This window comes from Oncorhynchus clarkii, chromosome 15 (assembly GCF_045791955.1).
Source record: "Oncorhynchus clarkii lewisi isolate Uvic-CL-2024 chromosome 15, UVic_Ocla_1.0, whole genome shotgun sequence".
NCBI classification, from domain to species: domain Eukaryota; kingdom Metazoa; phylum Chordata; class Actinopteri; order Salmoniformes; family Salmonidae; genus Oncorhynchus; species Oncorhynchus clarkii.
Genome location: NC_092161.1, coordinates 28,182,599 through 28,200,163, shown reverse-complemented (window position 1 = coordinate 28,200,163; position 17,565 = coordinate 28,182,599). Strand labels below are relative to the sequence as shown.

The following is a 17,565-nucleotide window of genomic DNA, read 5'->3' as shown; positions in this document are numbered from 1 at the left end:
TACACAGAGAGAGTGGGAGAGCGAGAGAGCGAGATATGTGGAGAGGCTGTGGATTTAACTACGATAGAGGAAAGGAGAGTATGGGAAAAGCCCCTCAGACCCCGGGCAGAGTTCAGCTAGACACAGAGAGTAAGAGAGAGAGAGATGATGTATTATGTCCTTAAAGTCCAGGAGCTGGATAGGACAAATAGTCCAGAAACAGAGGATTACGTCCGGGTTGAAATATGACTCAAGATACCTACCCAAAGATGTAAACACGGTGAGTAAATCACCGATCAACACAGATACTGTTGGTCTGTGTCCTATGTCAGGGAGAGCTAGCAGCTCCATGGTATTCCAACATTTTACAGGAGAATAACAAACAAACCACTGCATGGCAACTGACACACACACACACACACGCAGAGCGTGGCCATTGCCATGACAACACTAATAGTACATTGTATTCAAATCTCCTTGCCGAGGACAAATGGGACTCCATCAGAGAGAAAAAAATTCAATAATCCCATCATTTCTAAGAGAGAAAGACTAAATAAAGCACTCACCATTGGGACTGGGAGAATATGACTTTCAGAAACAATCCCTCTCCTCATAGCAACGCAGCGGTCTTTGTGTTTGGGCTCATGTTGACAGCCCTTTGGGTCCCCAAAATGCCTTTGCTGCTGCTGCTGCGACTTGGAGAGTGCAGCTCTGAATAGTGAACCTGGAGGGGCGCACAGAGTTTAAGCCCCAGCCAAGGTCACTCGAGACGGGTTAATGAAATAAATCTGTCACTCTGTCGCCACCAGGGTGCAAGCGCGCAAGGATAACAATGCCTTTACATTTTGGACTTCCCTCTATTTTACTGTAGGGGTCTAGCGTCTAAGGATCTGGCTCGGCGCCTGCATGAATCTGCACCTTCCCTAACGAAGGAGGAAAGAGGGCAAGGAAGGAGGGAGTAAGGGAGTCACTGAATGAGTGGACAGGGCTGTGCTCTCATAACAACCCACAGATAACCCAAAGACCTAATCACACTCTTTTATGGGAGCTGATATTTTCCTCCCTCCAATGCGATGTTCTCACGGCTAGGTTCATCTGCTGGTTCCAGCTGTATTTGAATGAACACACTGTCTCAAATAGCACCCTAAGGGCACTACTTTTGACCAGGGCCCTACGGGTTCGGTCAAAAGTAGTGCACTGTGTCGGGAATAGGGTGCCATTTGGGACGCAGGCACTGTGAAGGCGGTCGGGAAATGGAGACATGCTCCTGAGTCAAATCTCAGTCATAAAGTAAGACAAATCTGAGAAAATGTGGAGGTGTTACATTGACTTCTTTCTTTCTTTCTTTCTTTCTTTCAGATAGCTGAAAAACGTTATAGAGGTAACAACTTTCCCATTTCTCCACCATTTTAATATCCAAACTCACTGTGGAGTTATAAATAGGTCCATTTACAGTAAGGCCACCATGGCAGCCCCAAGGGACAAACAATGGTTCAATCCCAAATTGCACCCTATTCTCTATATAGTACACTCTCTACAGTGCACTACCCATAGGACTCTAGTCAAAAGTAGTGCACTATAAAGGGAATAGCATGACATTTTGAAAACAGACCAGTTAACATTAGAGGAGTGGATTTACAGTGGACCTCATTGGCATAATCTCAAGGGATTTGGTGATTGCAACAACACCGTGATGTCTATCTCGATCTCCTCCTCCCAGCAGACCAGACAAAAGTGAGGCGCCTTCATGGCATTCACCCTTTGATTATGTTTCTTTCGCTCCTTTGATGGGAATCAGTAAACAGTTCCTGATACCTCCTCACACATCAGGCCTTGTCTCTCCATGTGTTTCCTGTGCTGTTGTTGTTGGGGCTTTGGGGCCTCAGAGGGCCTCCGTTTGGGCTGTGGTGACTTAGTAGTGCTGAGCAGTGATATCTCTGGGGCCCCTCCTCCCTCGCCTTCCTCCCCTCAGTCTTACTTGTCCTATTGGTGACCTCACAGTAGACCAAAGGCTGCTGGGCTTTCATAACAGGAATTCAAGTAAGACCCTGCTGAGGCTGATCCCCACTGGGCAATAGACCAGGGGCCTGATTACAATGAACAATTCCATTATGAAACAAATAACACTTATTCTTCAAGCATGAGCCACAACAACAGCTGGGGCCAGTGAGCAGTGACTCAACCACAGAGCAGCCGATTGGTTGTTGGTGCCCCTGGAGTACTGCTGCGATCACTTAATTGGCTGGCCAGTCAGACAAAACAAATGTAATGTTTACTACAGTATCGATTTGCTCCAATAACGGTCCCTGGTGATATAGCACCAGGTATTTACCGCAAGCTCTATAGAAAGAAAGTATTGGTTCTTCAGTATCCCATTTCTCCTCTCCACCACGCCAAATGTGTATCTGCAGGATGCTATGGTGCTGAGTCACTGTCAGTGCTGTGAGTAGACGCTGCCGTCCATGGCCCTGATGGCAGCATGAGTTGCGGTTGCTGTGTCATGCAGGCTGGTGGCGGTTGGTGTCGGCTGCGCGGGTCATCAATCAGCGCCACCAAGTCCCCCCCCACCCCTGCCGCCCAGCTAATACATGGCAGGCCATTAAAAGGAGTGTCAGCATGACGTTCACCTCACCACGGGGGGGAGGTGGGAACACATCATTACTTCCTGTCACCCTTACTGACTAACTGGTCTGGCTACATGAGTCTCTTACCTAATCATTGGGGATTCTCACATACTGTGCTGTACTGTCTGTCTGTCTGTGTGTCTGTCTGCACATCTCCAAAACCAGTCCACACCCTTTAGAGTAAATGGATAGAAAGGAGTAGAAACAGCTGTTTTATAACGTTGCTATAGTCCCCTCAGCGGCTCGTACGTAGCAACTCTGTCCTAATCGTACAAGAAGCGTATCGTAATAGCCACAGTAATTAGTGCGCAAAATGCCTCTGCACGAACATTAATCACCAAGAGACACCACTGCCATAAAACACAACCGTTACAACCCTGTTCCACATTCACGGAGCTGTGGCTGTCAATTCCCATTCCTCTCCCTGGGTTAGAGGCTAAGTTAACATCAGTAATGCAAGGCAGAGCAGTGTAGCACCAGAGATGACACACCTGCCAAAAGCAATGCGTGTGACATGGAGCATGGCAGAATAGTGAGTGGGCACCTGTTTAGTGTGTGTGTCAGTGTGTGTGCGGTCTGCTCCTCAGGCTGACTCTGCCAGCTGAGCTCTCATAACCACCCACCCACACATACCCCCCCGCCCCACACACGTGCACGTGCACGCACACGCACACACACACACACACACACACACACACACACACAAACACACACACACACCTCAACCTGAATGTGTCTCTTACTCATTCACTTGCCTCCACTCAGTAAAAGCCACAGCGGTACTTGCCTGCAGTAGAAAGGAAAGTTAAGGGGAGTGCAACAACAACATGTTCATCCTCCCCATGAATCACTAGCCAAGCCTGTCCTCTGACTAAGACCATTCATCAGGGGAACTGTGACCATGGTCCTGGGTGCGTCTGATTCGTCTCACACTATGGTTTCAACTCTTGCTGAGCACCTGCACAGTGCCAAACTCCTGGAAGCTGTCAACCATTATACCGGTGCCTAATCACCAAATGACTTTCGACCCGTTGCCCTCATGCCACTGCTGGCCAAATGCATGGAGAGGGTTGTCAGGGAGCACCTTACCCTATCACCCTGTCAACTGGACCTGCTACAGTTTGCCTATAAGGCACAGAGTGGGACTGTAGGATAGTACCCTGACCTTGGTGAACATGGTGTCTAGTCACTTTCAACATGCTAAATCATATGCACACATTATATGTATTTATTTTAGTTCAGCTTTCAATACAATGCAAATATACACACTGCTGAAACGACGACTGGACCTGAACGTCAACAGTGGCCTCGCAGGTTGGATCAAGGACTTTTTAACTGACCGCCCACAGAGGGTTCTCCTGAACGGGGCCCTCTCTGGTGAACTGACCCTGTACACAGGGGCGCCCCAGGGGTGTGTCCTTTCACCGCTGTTGTTCTCTATCTACACTAACGAGACAAAGACCCAAAGGAAACAATGTGAGCCTTTTCAAGAACGCAGATGACATGGCTGTGGTGGGACTATTTTTTAAAGATGCTACGTCAGACGGGGACAGCTGTTTTAAACAGGCGCCAACAACCTTCAAGAATGGTGCCGGTTAATTGCCTTCCACATTAATGTGGACAAGACAAAGGAGCTGATCATCAATGGCAAGGACCTGCCAATGTCCCAACAACTCTCTCTGAACAAGCAACCAGTAGAGGTGGTTGAGTGTTTTAAATATCTAGGGACACAAATTGATTAAAAGTTGGGATTTACAGAGAATGCAGAATGTATTTTTTTAAGGCATGCCAGCGCCTGTTTTAAACAGGAAATTGACGGGTTGAAGGGATGTTCTGGAGAAGTTGTACAGCAGTCTGGTGGAGAGCATCCTCACGTTCGATATGACAGTCTGGTATGGCAATCTGAGCGTGAGGAGCAAAAGCAAACTGCCCAAAATAGTAAACACAGCCAGCAAAGTAATCGGTCGACCACAGGCCCAGTTGAGCAGTCTGTTCCACCAGGCAACCAAAAGGGAAGGCACTGGCTGTCGTTGACGACCCCTCCCACCCACACCCTCACGTTCGAGAGCTTCCCTCTGGCCGGCACTTCAGAATGCCCATGGCCAAGAAGAACGCGTTCAAACATTCATTCGTTCCTTGTGCTGTTGGACGACTAAATGCAACATAACATGTATCGGCATATGCACTTATCTATTTCTCTATTTTAACAGTGTAGGGCAGCGGTCAGTTGTGAGTAAATGTATCAAAGTCCTCTATGTTTTTAGGTTATGCAGTATGATGGGTTGACTGGTTTAAATGTGTGTTATGTGAGAATATATGTGTATTTGATCCTTTTTAATGTAAGGTGATGGCAAAGAAAACTTGTAATCCTGGATGGACAATAACGTTTTATTCTATTGTAAGGTACAGCTCCCATAGACTTCAAATAGTATTATGGTTAGCCACAAAGATGATGCTGTGGACCTTAATAAGATGACCAAGCAGGGTAATAGGGCATTCAATTGGGAAGGATGGGGCTCCCCCAGAGTGTAGACGGACAGTGTCACTATACAGGGAACAGGGTGTCATCGTGAGTGACACAGGCTGCAGTTTGTCTGGAACACACACTTTAGTACAGGGGCCACAAGGTGACACACACATATGGGGCCATGGGAGGTTCACTCTGAGTTACCGTTACATAAGGTGTCAACCCTCCCTGACTCACTGACTGAGTGAATAACAGACCCACTGCATGCCACAGAATGGCAAACAATCGCAATGATCTGCAGGCACATTGCCAACACCAATAATGGGATATATATAGATATAGGCAAGGGTGCACAGACACACACACACATACACTCAGTGTGCTAGTCCTATTATCAATCTCTGACATTAATCTGAGACGCCCAACATCCAGACATAGCATGGCTGTCATTTAAAGGGAAAATGTATTTTCACAAACATGCCTTCTGTCCCTTTGGAGTTACTGGGCCGAGCGGTAAAGACAGAGATCGGGATGCAGGGCGTCTCTCTCTCTGGCAGCGTCTCAATCGTAAATATCTCTCTCCCTCGATCGGTCTCTCTTTCTCCCTTCTCTTTCATCTCTCTCTATCCCCATCTTTCTCCCCCTCTCTCTATCTCCCTCTCCTCCACCTTGTATCTGTCCTTGTGTGACCCTGCAGACAGTAATGATACAATTGACTGCTGCTGTGTTGTGCTGGTGCTGCTGACTAACAGTAAAGTGAAGCTAGCAGCGCGCCACGTCCCGCTACGCCTGTCACAATCACTAAGAAAGTAATACCACAGAAAAATAGAGAGCGTGGGGCTGACACCTAAATTCACCACTTTACACAAAGCGTGATGACGCCTGTCAGAATTTCCTGGAGTGTCTGGTAGCATCCCAAATGGAACCCTACTCCCTGCATAGTGCACTGCCTTTGACCAGAGCCCTCTGCACTATGTGGGGAATAGGGTGTCATTTGGGATGGAGACTCAGTAGTCTGTCCCTGAATCGGTAGGCACAGCATGCACCCTGGAGAGTGTGAAGACAGGAGCATTTAAAGTGAAGTATTTCAGAGTCGAATCTACTTCTGAGACTACACTAGACAGGAGTGAAGTGAACATGAGTGTATTATAGCTCAGCAAAAGGCAGAATGACAACATCGAAAGACAGAGAGCCTGGGTAGGAGCTAGCTATTAGCATCGCTATATAGGCTAGCAAACACTTGTGTCTGATATGAGGCTCCCTGTGGGAATAGCCTAGCTAGCAGTGGAATTTTACAGCTGCCCCACCGCATCATAGAGTCGTCTGATATTAATATCTTCATCTTTGATCACCAAAGGGAGGCTTGTAATAAGAAGGCTCCCATGGGGGCAGAGGGTGGCGCGCTAAAAAATAAACAACATCCACAAAAAAGCGGTCTGCTTCAGTCGAGAGGAAAAAGTACAATTATAAACTGGGTGGTTTGAGCCCAGAATGCATTCCACGGGTATGACAAAACATGTATTCTTACTGCTCTAATTACATTGGTAACCAGTTTATAATAGCAATAAGGCACCTTGGGGGTTTGTGATATATGGCCATATACCACACCTCCTCGGGCCTTATTGCTTAAGTATATGTTGTCTGCAAAACGCTCTCAGAATGATATAGCTAGAGAGAATCACTCGATTTGGGGAACTTGCTGTGCTTATTGTGAGGTATTTTGCTCTCTTTTGCTTTATTCCCCCCACTGTTCATGCTGTATCTGTCGATTCATGATGAAGGGAATAAGAATTATGTTGATAATCTAATTGACTTAATTTCTCCCATCCAAGTGAAAGATGAAGTTCCAGAGAAAAGAAAAGAGGAGAGAAATAATTCAAATCTCCAGACAAATAACTCAAGGAACCAGAAGACGGATGCTTCCAACAGCTCTCAACCTTTAACAAAAGCATCAACCAGCGATTAGAACAGATGGTGTTTCCTCTTGTCCCTTGTGTAAAGATTTCTGAAGCAAAGGGCAAACGTTTCAGCTCTAGTCTAGTTCAAGATGAGCCCCCTTACACCCAGATTGTCTAATCGTTAAAGTTCATAGCGTTGGCTGGATCTGCCAGACAGACATGTCAGAAAATGGATTATTTGACTAGGTCGCTCAATGAGACCTTAGTAGGAGATAACGAGCAAGCATGTAACCATTTACCCTTGATCTATCCAACGCCTGGCCGCCCAGTGTCCGCAGCTACTCAGCTGTGACAACTGCTTGATTGGCACTTTGAATATCCTTTATGCAACAACCCAGCGGTTTGGTGTAGATGTTGTACTTCGTATGCAACGGTTGGTTGACTGTTAGAGGTGTTAAGCTTGAGCTAGAGTTGACATTTGAGGCTTGGTTAGCTGCATAAGCCCGGTAGTTTCTATGCTATGTTCCTCAAGCTTGGTTCTTAGCTAGTGGGGGGCTGTGGGTGACGGAGTATCTGAAGTGGGACTGCTTCCACTCACAAACCTACTGTGAGAGGTTTGATAGCGCTTCACCATGATCTGATCTTATAGCGGTAAACATGGTTTAAAGTTGCCGTCTCCCATCTCCCCTTGGTCTTCTCTCCTTTAGAACTCCTACTTTCATCCGTACGACCGCCTTCTTTCTTGCTCTCTCTATCTCGCTCTCTATCTTCCATAGACAAGATTGATGACTCCATGTCCTAACTCTCTGTTGTATTGACTTGTATTGACTTGTATTGACGCTCAGAAACGATCATTACCTGACATGTACAGCAGCAATGCTTAAACAATTATCATACTAGGACATGCACCACTTCTGGGACTTTAACATCACAGCACCAAACATCACAGAAAAATCCTCTTTGAAATGTGCAGTTCATTCTTCATAACTGTCTGGCGATACCAAATCATGGAATCACAAGGATGTCCTAAAGAGGAACTATATGTCAGCCTCTGGTCAGACTCCTGAACTTCTTCACACATTTTATTATAATGTATTATCTGCTATTTGACCTGTTTAGGGGAATGTATATATAAAAAATATAAAAAACGGAAATATCACATTTACATAAGTATTCAGACCATTTACTCAGTACGTTGTTGAAGCACCATTGGCAGCGATTACAGCCTCAAGTCTTCTTGGGTATGACTAGGGCTGTTGCGGTGACCGTGTTACCGCCACACCGGCGGTCACGAGTCATGAAGGCAGTCAAATTCCATGTGACCGTTTAGTCACGGTAATTAGGCTCTGATGCTGCTGATGGTCATTAGTAGCCTGCAAAATGCCTGGTACTCAGCACTCTATTGTCCCTCTAATCACTCTGACATCAATGCAAATTGTTTTAGAAAATCTAATCAAACACTTCATGAGAGCCCATGAGCTCATTTTGCACAATATTTCAATAGGCTATGCAATTGCGCGAGAAAACAGAGTTTTTTATTTATTTATTTTTATTTAACCTTTATTTAACCAGGTAGGCAAGTTGAGAACAAGTTCTCATTTACAATTGCGACCTGGCCAAGATAAAGCAAAGCAGTTCGACACATACAACGACACAGAGTTACACATGGAGTAAAACAAACATACAGTCAATAATACAGTATAAACAAGTCTATATACGATGTGAGCAAATGAGGTGAGATAAGGGAGGTAAAGGCAAAAAAGGCCATGGTGGCAAAGTGAATACAATATAGCAAGTAAAAGTATTTTTTTTAACCTTTATTTAACTAGGCAAGTCAATTAAGAACAAATTCTTATTTTCAATGACGGCATGGAACAGTGGGTTCCAGGGGCAGAACGACAGACTTGTACCATGTCAGCTCGGGGGTTTGAACTTGCAACCTTCCGGTTACTAGTCCAACGCTCTAACCACTAGGCTACCCTGCCACCCCATATATGTAAAGACAAGATCAAGAATAGTCTGATGGGTGACAATATTAGCCTATCACTTGTGAATTATATATTATAATGTAGCCTAGCCCATAGGCCTATATGTTTTGATAAGGTTTGCATCACAACTAAAGTAACTAACTTCTTAAAATGAAGCACATTAATCCGCTTTACAAGAGGTGTAGAGCCTAACTGGCATACATAAGCAGCGAGTGAGTTTCAAGTTTGGGGATGATCATTTCCACTTTAAAAATGCACCTTTTATAATAAAAGCATTACATGCATAATTGCATTTGCGGTCACTTTTGATAATGGTGTTTTCCGCTAATGGAACATTGGCACTTATAACCTACTGCCATGTGTGCATTGCTGCGTGTATAATGTGAAGAAATAGCCTAATAGTTTATCAACATTTTAAGCTAAACGTTCTGATCTGTTGCATCAGCCACATTGCACACATGGTAGTAGGCTATCTATTGCATCCTACAACTGTCCCAGACTATGTTTGGAATATTTATTTCTCACACAGAATAGGTTGACCTTTGTACTATGGGGGATAGTAGATTGACATAGGCTAGTGCTTTTGCTGTTCGTTAGGCCTACTCATCTTGTTGGCTGACGAAAAGTAAATGTGGACAGTTATCTTCAATATGCACCTCGGAATTGAATAAGAACACGCACAGTTGCGTCCCCGATGTGCCTGTCTTCACTTGTAGCCTGTGAGAAGTGAAGGTGATGGAGCGCGCACAATGGCCTACTGGCCCGAAAAAGGCATGGATTTTTTTAGGGTGCATTAAGGCCACACAAAGGGGATGCCGCTGAGAAATTCTAGGCATTATCAAGTGCTTGTGAAATTGTGAATGAGTGACTGATGCAAAGCAAAGCTCAAGCCTTTCATTAGAGTCACATCATGCAGCCTTACAATGTATTCAAAATCTAATCATATAGCCCAACGTTTGTAGATCAACTAAAGTTACATTAACAACTCTAAATTAAGCATATAGGAATACCTATTTCTTTGTTAACTGCGCAACACAGAATATTTGTATATATTTTATTTCACCTTTATTTAACCAGGTAGGCTAGTTGAGAACAAGTTCTCATTTACAACTGCGACCTGGCCAAGATAAAGCGTAGCAGTGTGAACAGACAACAACACAGACTTACACATGGAGTAAACAATAAACAAGTCAATAAAACAGTAGAAAAAAAGAAAAGAGAAAATAAAAGAGTCTATATACAATGTGTGCAAAAGGCATGAGGAGGTAGGCGAATAATTACAATTTAGCAGATTAACACTGGAGTGATAAATGATCAGATGGTCATGTGCAGGTAGAGATACTGGTGTGCAAAAGAGCAGAAAAGTAAATAAATAAAAACAGTATGGGGATGAGCTAGGTAAATTGGGTGGGCTATTTACCGATGGACTATGTACAGCTGCAGCGATCGGTTAGCTGCTCAGATAGCAGATGTTTAAAGTTGGTGAGGGAGATAAAAGTCTCCAACTTCAACGATTTTTGCAATTCGTTCCAGTCACAGGCAGCAGAGAACTGGAAGGAAAGGCGGCCAAATGAGGTGTTGGCTTTAGGGATGATCAGTGAGATACATCTGCTGGAGCGCGTGCTAGGGGTGGGTGTTGCCATCGTGACCAGTGAACTGAGATAAGGCGGAGCTTTACCTAGCATGGACTTGTAGATGACCTGGAGCCAGTGGGTCTGGCGACGAATATGTAGCGAGGTCCAGCCGACTAGAGCATACAGGCAGTGGTGGGTGGTATAAGGTGCTTTAGTAACAAAACGGATGGCACTGTGATAAACTGCATCCAGTTTGCTGAGTAGAGTATTGGAAGCTATTTTGTAGATGACATCGCCGAAGTTGAGGATCGGTAGGATAGTCAGTTTTACTAGGGTAAGTTTGGCGGCGTGAATGAAGGAGGCTTTGTTGTGAAATAGAAAGTCGATTCTAGATTTGATTTTGGATTGGAGATGTTTGATATGAGTCTGGAAGGAGAGTTTACAGTCTAGCCAGACACCTAGGTACTTATAGATGTCCACATATTCTAGGTGCACATTCCCTCAAATCGTTTGGAGAAAATATCCTTTCTATTTTATTCAGCTTTGCTCAATTGTATTCTTCATACTATAAAATAATGTCACGGAATTCTAAGCAAATTATGTCTGCTAAATGAACTAGTGTAGCCCAAAGCCATTTGGAATAGCCAGATTAGGACCTAACATAAGGACAACTCAGAGTATGCCATTTTGATCTTCTGAAATAGACTACATTTTCTTCATATCATGCTTTTTTAGACCTGTCTAAAATAAACAATGGATTTATTGTGAAGGTGTAGGTTATATTACATGGATTTAGGAAGACTTTAAAAGTAGATGTTCCAAAGGTCTGCATCAGTGGCTTGTAGGTTATGTGTGGATGCCGGAAGAGGCTAAATGTGTTTATGTTAATTAACGGTCAATAACTGTGAGCCCAACAGTTATTTGACTGACAATCACTTGATAATCACTGGCTGACAACATTTTGTGACTGCCACAGCCCTAGGTATGACGCCTCAATGTTGGCACACCTGTATTTGGCGACTTTCTCCCATTGTTTTCTGCAGATCCTCTCAAGCTCTGTCAGGTTGGATGGGGATTGCGCTACACAGCTATTTTCAGGTCTCTCCGGAGATGTTCGATCGGGTTCAAGTAAGGGCTCTGGCTGGGCCACTCAAGGACATTCAGAGACTTGTCCCGAAGCCACTCCTGCCTTGTCTTGGCTGTGTGCTTTGGGTCATTGTCCTGTTGGAAGGTGAACCTTCGCACCAGTCTGAGGTCCTGAGTGCTCTGGAGCAGGTTCTCATCAAGGATCTCTCTGTACTTTGCTCTGTTCATTGTTCCCTTGATCCTGACTAGTCTCCCGGGCCCTGCCGCTGAAAAACATCCTCACAGCATGATGCTGCCCCCACCATGCTTCAACGTAGGGATGGTGCCAGTTTTCCTCCAGACGTGAGGCTTGGCATTCAGGCCAAATAGTTCAATTTTGGTTTTATCAAACCAGCGAAGCTTGTTTCTTATGGTCTGAGAGTCCTTTACGTGCCTTTTAGCAAACTCCAAGCAGGCTGTCGTGCCTTTTACTGAGGAGTGACTTCCTTCTGGCACCTCTACTATAAAGGCCTGATTTGTGGAGCGCTGCAGAGATGGTTGTCCTTCTGGAATGTTCTCCCATCTCCACAGAGGAACTCTGGAGCTCTGTCAGAGTTACCATCGGGTTCTTATTCTCCTCCCTGACCAAGGCCCTTCTCCCCCAATTGCTCAGTTTGGCCAGCTCTAGGAGTCTTCCATTTAAGAATGATGGAGGCCACTGTGTTCTTGGGGACCTTCAATGCTGTGAAAATTTTTTGGTACCCTTCTCCAGATCTGTGCCTCGACACAATCCTGTCTCGGAACTCTACGGACAATTCCTTCGACCTCATGGCTTGGTTTTTGCTCTGACATGCACTTTCAACTGTGGGACCTTATATTGACAGATGTGTGCCTTTCCAAATCATGGCCAATCTATTGAATTTACCACAGATGGATCAAGTTGTAGAAACATCTCAAGCATGATCAATGGAAACAGGATGCATGAGCTAAATTTTGAGTCTCATAGCAAAGGGTTGGAATACTTGTAAAGGTAAAGGGATTTCAGTTTTTGTATTGTAAATAAATTAGCAAAAAATTCTAAAAACCTATTTTCGCTTTGTCTTAACGGGGTATTGTGTATAGATTGATGAGGAAATATTTGGATTTTATCCATTCTAGAATAAGGCTGTAACGTAACAAAATGTGGAAAAAGTCAAGCGGTCTGAATACTGTCTGAATGCAGTGTATGTGCATGTGTGTGTGCGTGTGCGTGTGTGTCAACGAATGAGACTTCCTGTAAGACCACGAACATGTGTGTCCCCGAATGATCTGACAGTCAATGTGCGGCGGGCCCGACACCTGTCACTCCTCCCTGTCTCCGGCTGCAGCTGTGTGTGACAGCTAACCCCGTTGGTGTCTGTCTCTCTGCACCGTCTGACACGTTCTGAGAACAAGCACTTGCGGGGTAAACTAATCATCAACTCAACTGCAAGGGAACATTACTGAAGGTCCACACCACAGACAAGCATGCAGGAGGCTAGGAACTTATTTACTGTCTTCAAGGTTTTAGCACAGAACTCAATGCAGCATGGAATAAGTTTAGCACAATAATAAGGAATGTATTACTGGTAAAGGGTGCTGGCTCATTCAAATTTCACTTGAAAGCAGACAGGTGGTTGAAAGACAACACAATTTATGTTAAACAAATGCACTGCACTCTTAGAAAAAAGGGTTCCAAAAGGGTTCTTTAATTGTCCCCATAGGAGGACCCTTTTTGGTTCCAGGTAGAATCCTTTTTGGTTCCAGTCAGAATCCTTTTGGGTTCCATGTAGAACCCTCTGTAGAAGGGGTTCTACATGGAACTCAAAATGGTTCTACCTGGAACCAAAAACAATTCTACCTGGAACCAAAAAGGGTTCTCCTATGGGGACAGCCAAAGAACCCTTTAAGGTTCTAGATAGCATTTTTTTTTCTAAGAGTGTGGAGGTCATATTAATGAGGGAATTAAAAACTCTCAGATCCAGCTGTGTTAGATTCAGTTGAGCTCACATAGTTCAATACCGTGGGGACAGACAGTGGTAAGTCAGAGAGCACCATGGGAGGGACAATGTCCTGACCAATGAGACCTCACTGTCCAGCCCTTCCTCAACTCTGATTGGTCGGACAACCCGGTGCGGGATATTTTTTGCCCCAGAGACACAGCAGTATCAGATGAGTCTTCTCACTAGTGATGTCAAATGGAGACAAACAACCCAGCGTCCCATGGCCCACGCTGTAGCATGACAAAGCAGCAGCGGCTGGCGCCACAACGCCAGGGGACCTGTCAACGACTATCTATCCTTCAACATCCCAGTGGGCATTGCAGTTACCCGGTGAGCCCTCCCCTGGCACCTCTTGCCCTGACACACTGTGGTGCACACTGTTATACACAGCCTGACACAGCCAGCCGTGATGGATGGGGAGAAGTAGTACAAGGAAAAACAATGCTTTTCCCTGACAAAACCAAATGAGAAGTGACACTCGAGGACCGTAATACTGGCAGTTGAGAGCATGTAATTGAGTCGGAAGGTTTGTCAAGGTGTTTGTCAATTGGATGTTTTTATGAGCCTATGAGGTACCCATGGTAACCGTGGTCCTATTGCTCATCAATGAAGGAGAGGTGAGTCATGTGTGTAGAGGATAGCAAAGTGTAGTGGTTAGGGGACTTGGCCTTGTATCCAGACACATTCAAGTTTCAGACACATTGAGAATTCCTCTAAGATTGGGAGGACAGTGGAAGTATCCTGCTGCTTGTCTAAATGATTCATGCAATGATAAAGTATAATGCATTAACATTAACACAATTTTAGTGGCCCTTAGGGTATCTATCTGCATGAGAGATTAATAATGTAATGGTGTAATATGCTATAAAGGCTGTATTCTACTGCCATTAATCTCCCGTGGGCAGATTGCGTGTAAGAGAATCTACCAGAATTAATGCGATGGGTGAGATCCAACCAACATTAGTTCCGGTTTTGGGGTTATTTGGACGTATCAGGATTGGGGGAAGGCCACGCTTAAACTACACTATATATACAAAAGTATGTGGACACACCTTCAAATGAGTGGATTCGGCTATTTCAGTCACATCCGTGGCTGACAGGTGTATAAAATAGAGCACACCGCCATACAATCTCCATAGACAAACATTGGCAGTAGAATGGCCTTACTGAAGAGCTCAGTGAATTTCAGCGTGGCATCGTCAAAGGATGAGACCTTTCCAAAAGCCAGTTTGTCAAATTTCTGCCCTGCTAGAGCTGCCCTGGTCAACTGTAAGTGCTGTTATTGTGAAGTGGAAAAGTCTAGGAGCATCAACGGCTCAGCCGCAAAGGCGCCACAATCTCACAGAACGGGATGGCCGAGTGCTGAAGTACGCAGCGTAGCACATTAAAAACTCACTACCGAAACTGCCTCTGTAAGCAACGTCAGCACAATAACTGTTTGTCAGAAGCTTCATGAAATGGTTTTCCATGGCCAAGCAGCTGCACACCTGACTAAGATCACCATCTGCAAAGCCAAGCGTCGGCTGGAGTGGTATAAAGCTCGCCGCCATTTGACTCTGGAGCAGTGAAAATGCGTTCTCTGAAGTGATGAATCACGCATCACCATCTCGCAGTCCGACGGATTAATCTGGGTTTGGCAGAATCTAGGAGAACGCAACCTGCACGAATACATAGTGCTAACTATAAAGTTTGGTGGAGGAGGAATAATGGTCTGGGGCTGTTTTTCATGGTTCGATCTAGGCCCCTTAGTTACAATGAATGGAATTCTTAACGCTACAGCATACAATGACATTCTAGAGGATTCTGTGCTTCTAACTTTCTGGCAACAGTTTGGGGAAGGCCCTTTACAGTTTCAGCATGACAATGCCCCCGTGCACAAAGCAAGGTCCATACAGAAATGGTTTGTCGAGAAACAGTGTGGAAGAACTTGACTAGCCTGCACAGAGCCCTAATCACAACCTCATCGAACACCTTTGGGCTGAATTGGAATGCCGACTGCGAGTCAGGTCTATTCACCCAACATCAGTGCCCGACCTCACTAATGCTCTTGTGGCTGAATGGAAGCAAGGGCCCGCGGCATTGTTCCAACATTAGTGGAAAGCCATCCCAGAAGAGTGGAGGCTTTTATAGCAGCGAAGGGGGGGGAGAAACTCCATATTAATTAATGCCCATGATTTTGAAATGAGATGTTCAATGATACTTTTGGTCATGTAGTGTTATTTGGCTGAGAGTTTCTTTTTGCGAGGGTGGTGACTTAGTTTTTGCTGGAACTCTCCATTTTTAACACGTATGAACACAGAAGTTCATCACGCAGCTGACCAAATTAGGTGATATTTTACTTCTGGGTTAACATAGATTATGCAGCCATAGAACTGAAGCATGCTACTTGGGTTGCGTTTGATGTTTCTCCATAAAAGGTCTAATACACACCAACAGAGTGAACATAATAACACCAACATACTTAATTGCTCAGATAAACAGATGACAGACAACATGTCACCATGTTAATTTCAACATGGGGATGGGTTTTGACATACACATGCTAAATATTTACCACAAAGGGGGTGACTCAAAACCAGTCTCATGGACTAATGCTCTCTTTCACAAGGCATCAGGAGTGACACAGCACACACACACCATACAGACTAGGCTTAGATAAACGCCCCTGTAAAGACATACAGCATGAGGCAACAGTATTTGTTATTAAAGCTCATGTGAATTATTAGTATGAGTCAAAAACATGGTATCCAAGATGGTTGGAAGAACAAGCAATGATGACCAACTATGGTATTTGTACTTTACGGAGAGATTTGATCTGGATTTAATCTCTATTCTTTCTCCATGTTTGAAACTATGACCCACTCCAATGCTATGTCCGGTACAAGACCTTCTTGAAAGCCCAAGTATTTCCATGAGGGTGCCTCAGCAAGCCTGTCTGTGGAGATAACCAAAATAACCTGCATTGTGTGGGAAATAACAACTCTCCAATGTGTCTACACTTCCTCTCTCTTCCTTCTTTAAAATCTGTCTGGCACACACAGATACACACATAAAGTAACGAAGAAATGCAGGAACGACAAGTCCAGGAAGTTCCATACTCTACACACACAACATTTTACCTCTTGACGCAGACTGCGCTTGTCATGGTGACAATGGCAGGAACGCAGGGTAGTGGGCGGTGGGGGGGATTTCCTTGACTGTCGAAACACGAACCAGGGACTTTAAAGACACAGCTGTGAGATGAGCGGGAGAACAGGCATCGGCCGGGAGAGCATCCAAGAGCGTCTAAGAAGGAGAGATGCTGCATTGTTCTCTCCCCCTCTCCTTCTACTCCAACCCCCGCTATTAGTGAGGCGGATTAACTCCAAGAAAGCGGCTGCCCATGGAAGCATGTCTGGCTTCGGCGCTCACACACACAAACACACACACATGCAAACAGACACTCACCCACACCCATAGGGAAGCACAACACTCCAAACATGTGCACAATCAGCCACTGTAAGCTTGGTTAATTACACAATGATTATGACATGACAGTCAAAGGCAGATGCTAGACAGTCTGCGTATGAGAACACGAGGATTGTAATGATGACTGAGGATCCCTTACTCATGGCTGCAGTGTCATTGTCTGGTTGCTGGTTGCACTGTGTTCTATTTACATCCTACTGGTCCTTCATCTGTCGGATTCTTCCCATACAGTGGAGTGGGTCTGAGTTGGAGTGGTTTGGCTGACCGAGGGTGTTCATGATTGACACCCACTGAGAGTAATTCACCAGAGCTGGAAGTGGCAGAACTAAAATTCTTATACCCTGCAGCCTTATCCACTGCCTGGGTACTACTAGGCTAGAGATGACCTTTCCCCACATCCACTGAAGGAGATCCATGATTAAAGCAGTTGCAATTTGTGGAGAACCCTGGCTGTACTAGTTTATGACAAATGAGTGGGAGC

At 45.0% G+C, this 17,565-nt stretch overlaps 1 protein-coding gene across 2 annotated transcripts in view; it reads right to left on the bottom strand.

The window, feature by feature from the left end:
* Nucleotides 1-17,565, bottom strand: part of LOC139367154 (transmembrane protein 108-like) — a 61,277-nt gene that overhangs the window by 21,542 nt on the left and 22,170 nt on the right. The window contains exon 1 of one of the 2 annotated variants that reach the window (XM_071105267.1): nucleotides 546-780. The exons of the other annotated variant lie outside the window; for it this stretch is intronic. The gene's annotated coding sequence lies outside the window, so the exon portion shown is untranslated. Of the gene's footprint in view, nucleotides 1-545; nucleotides 781-17,565 lie in introns of those variants that run through there. 2 annotated transcript variants of the gene reach the window in all.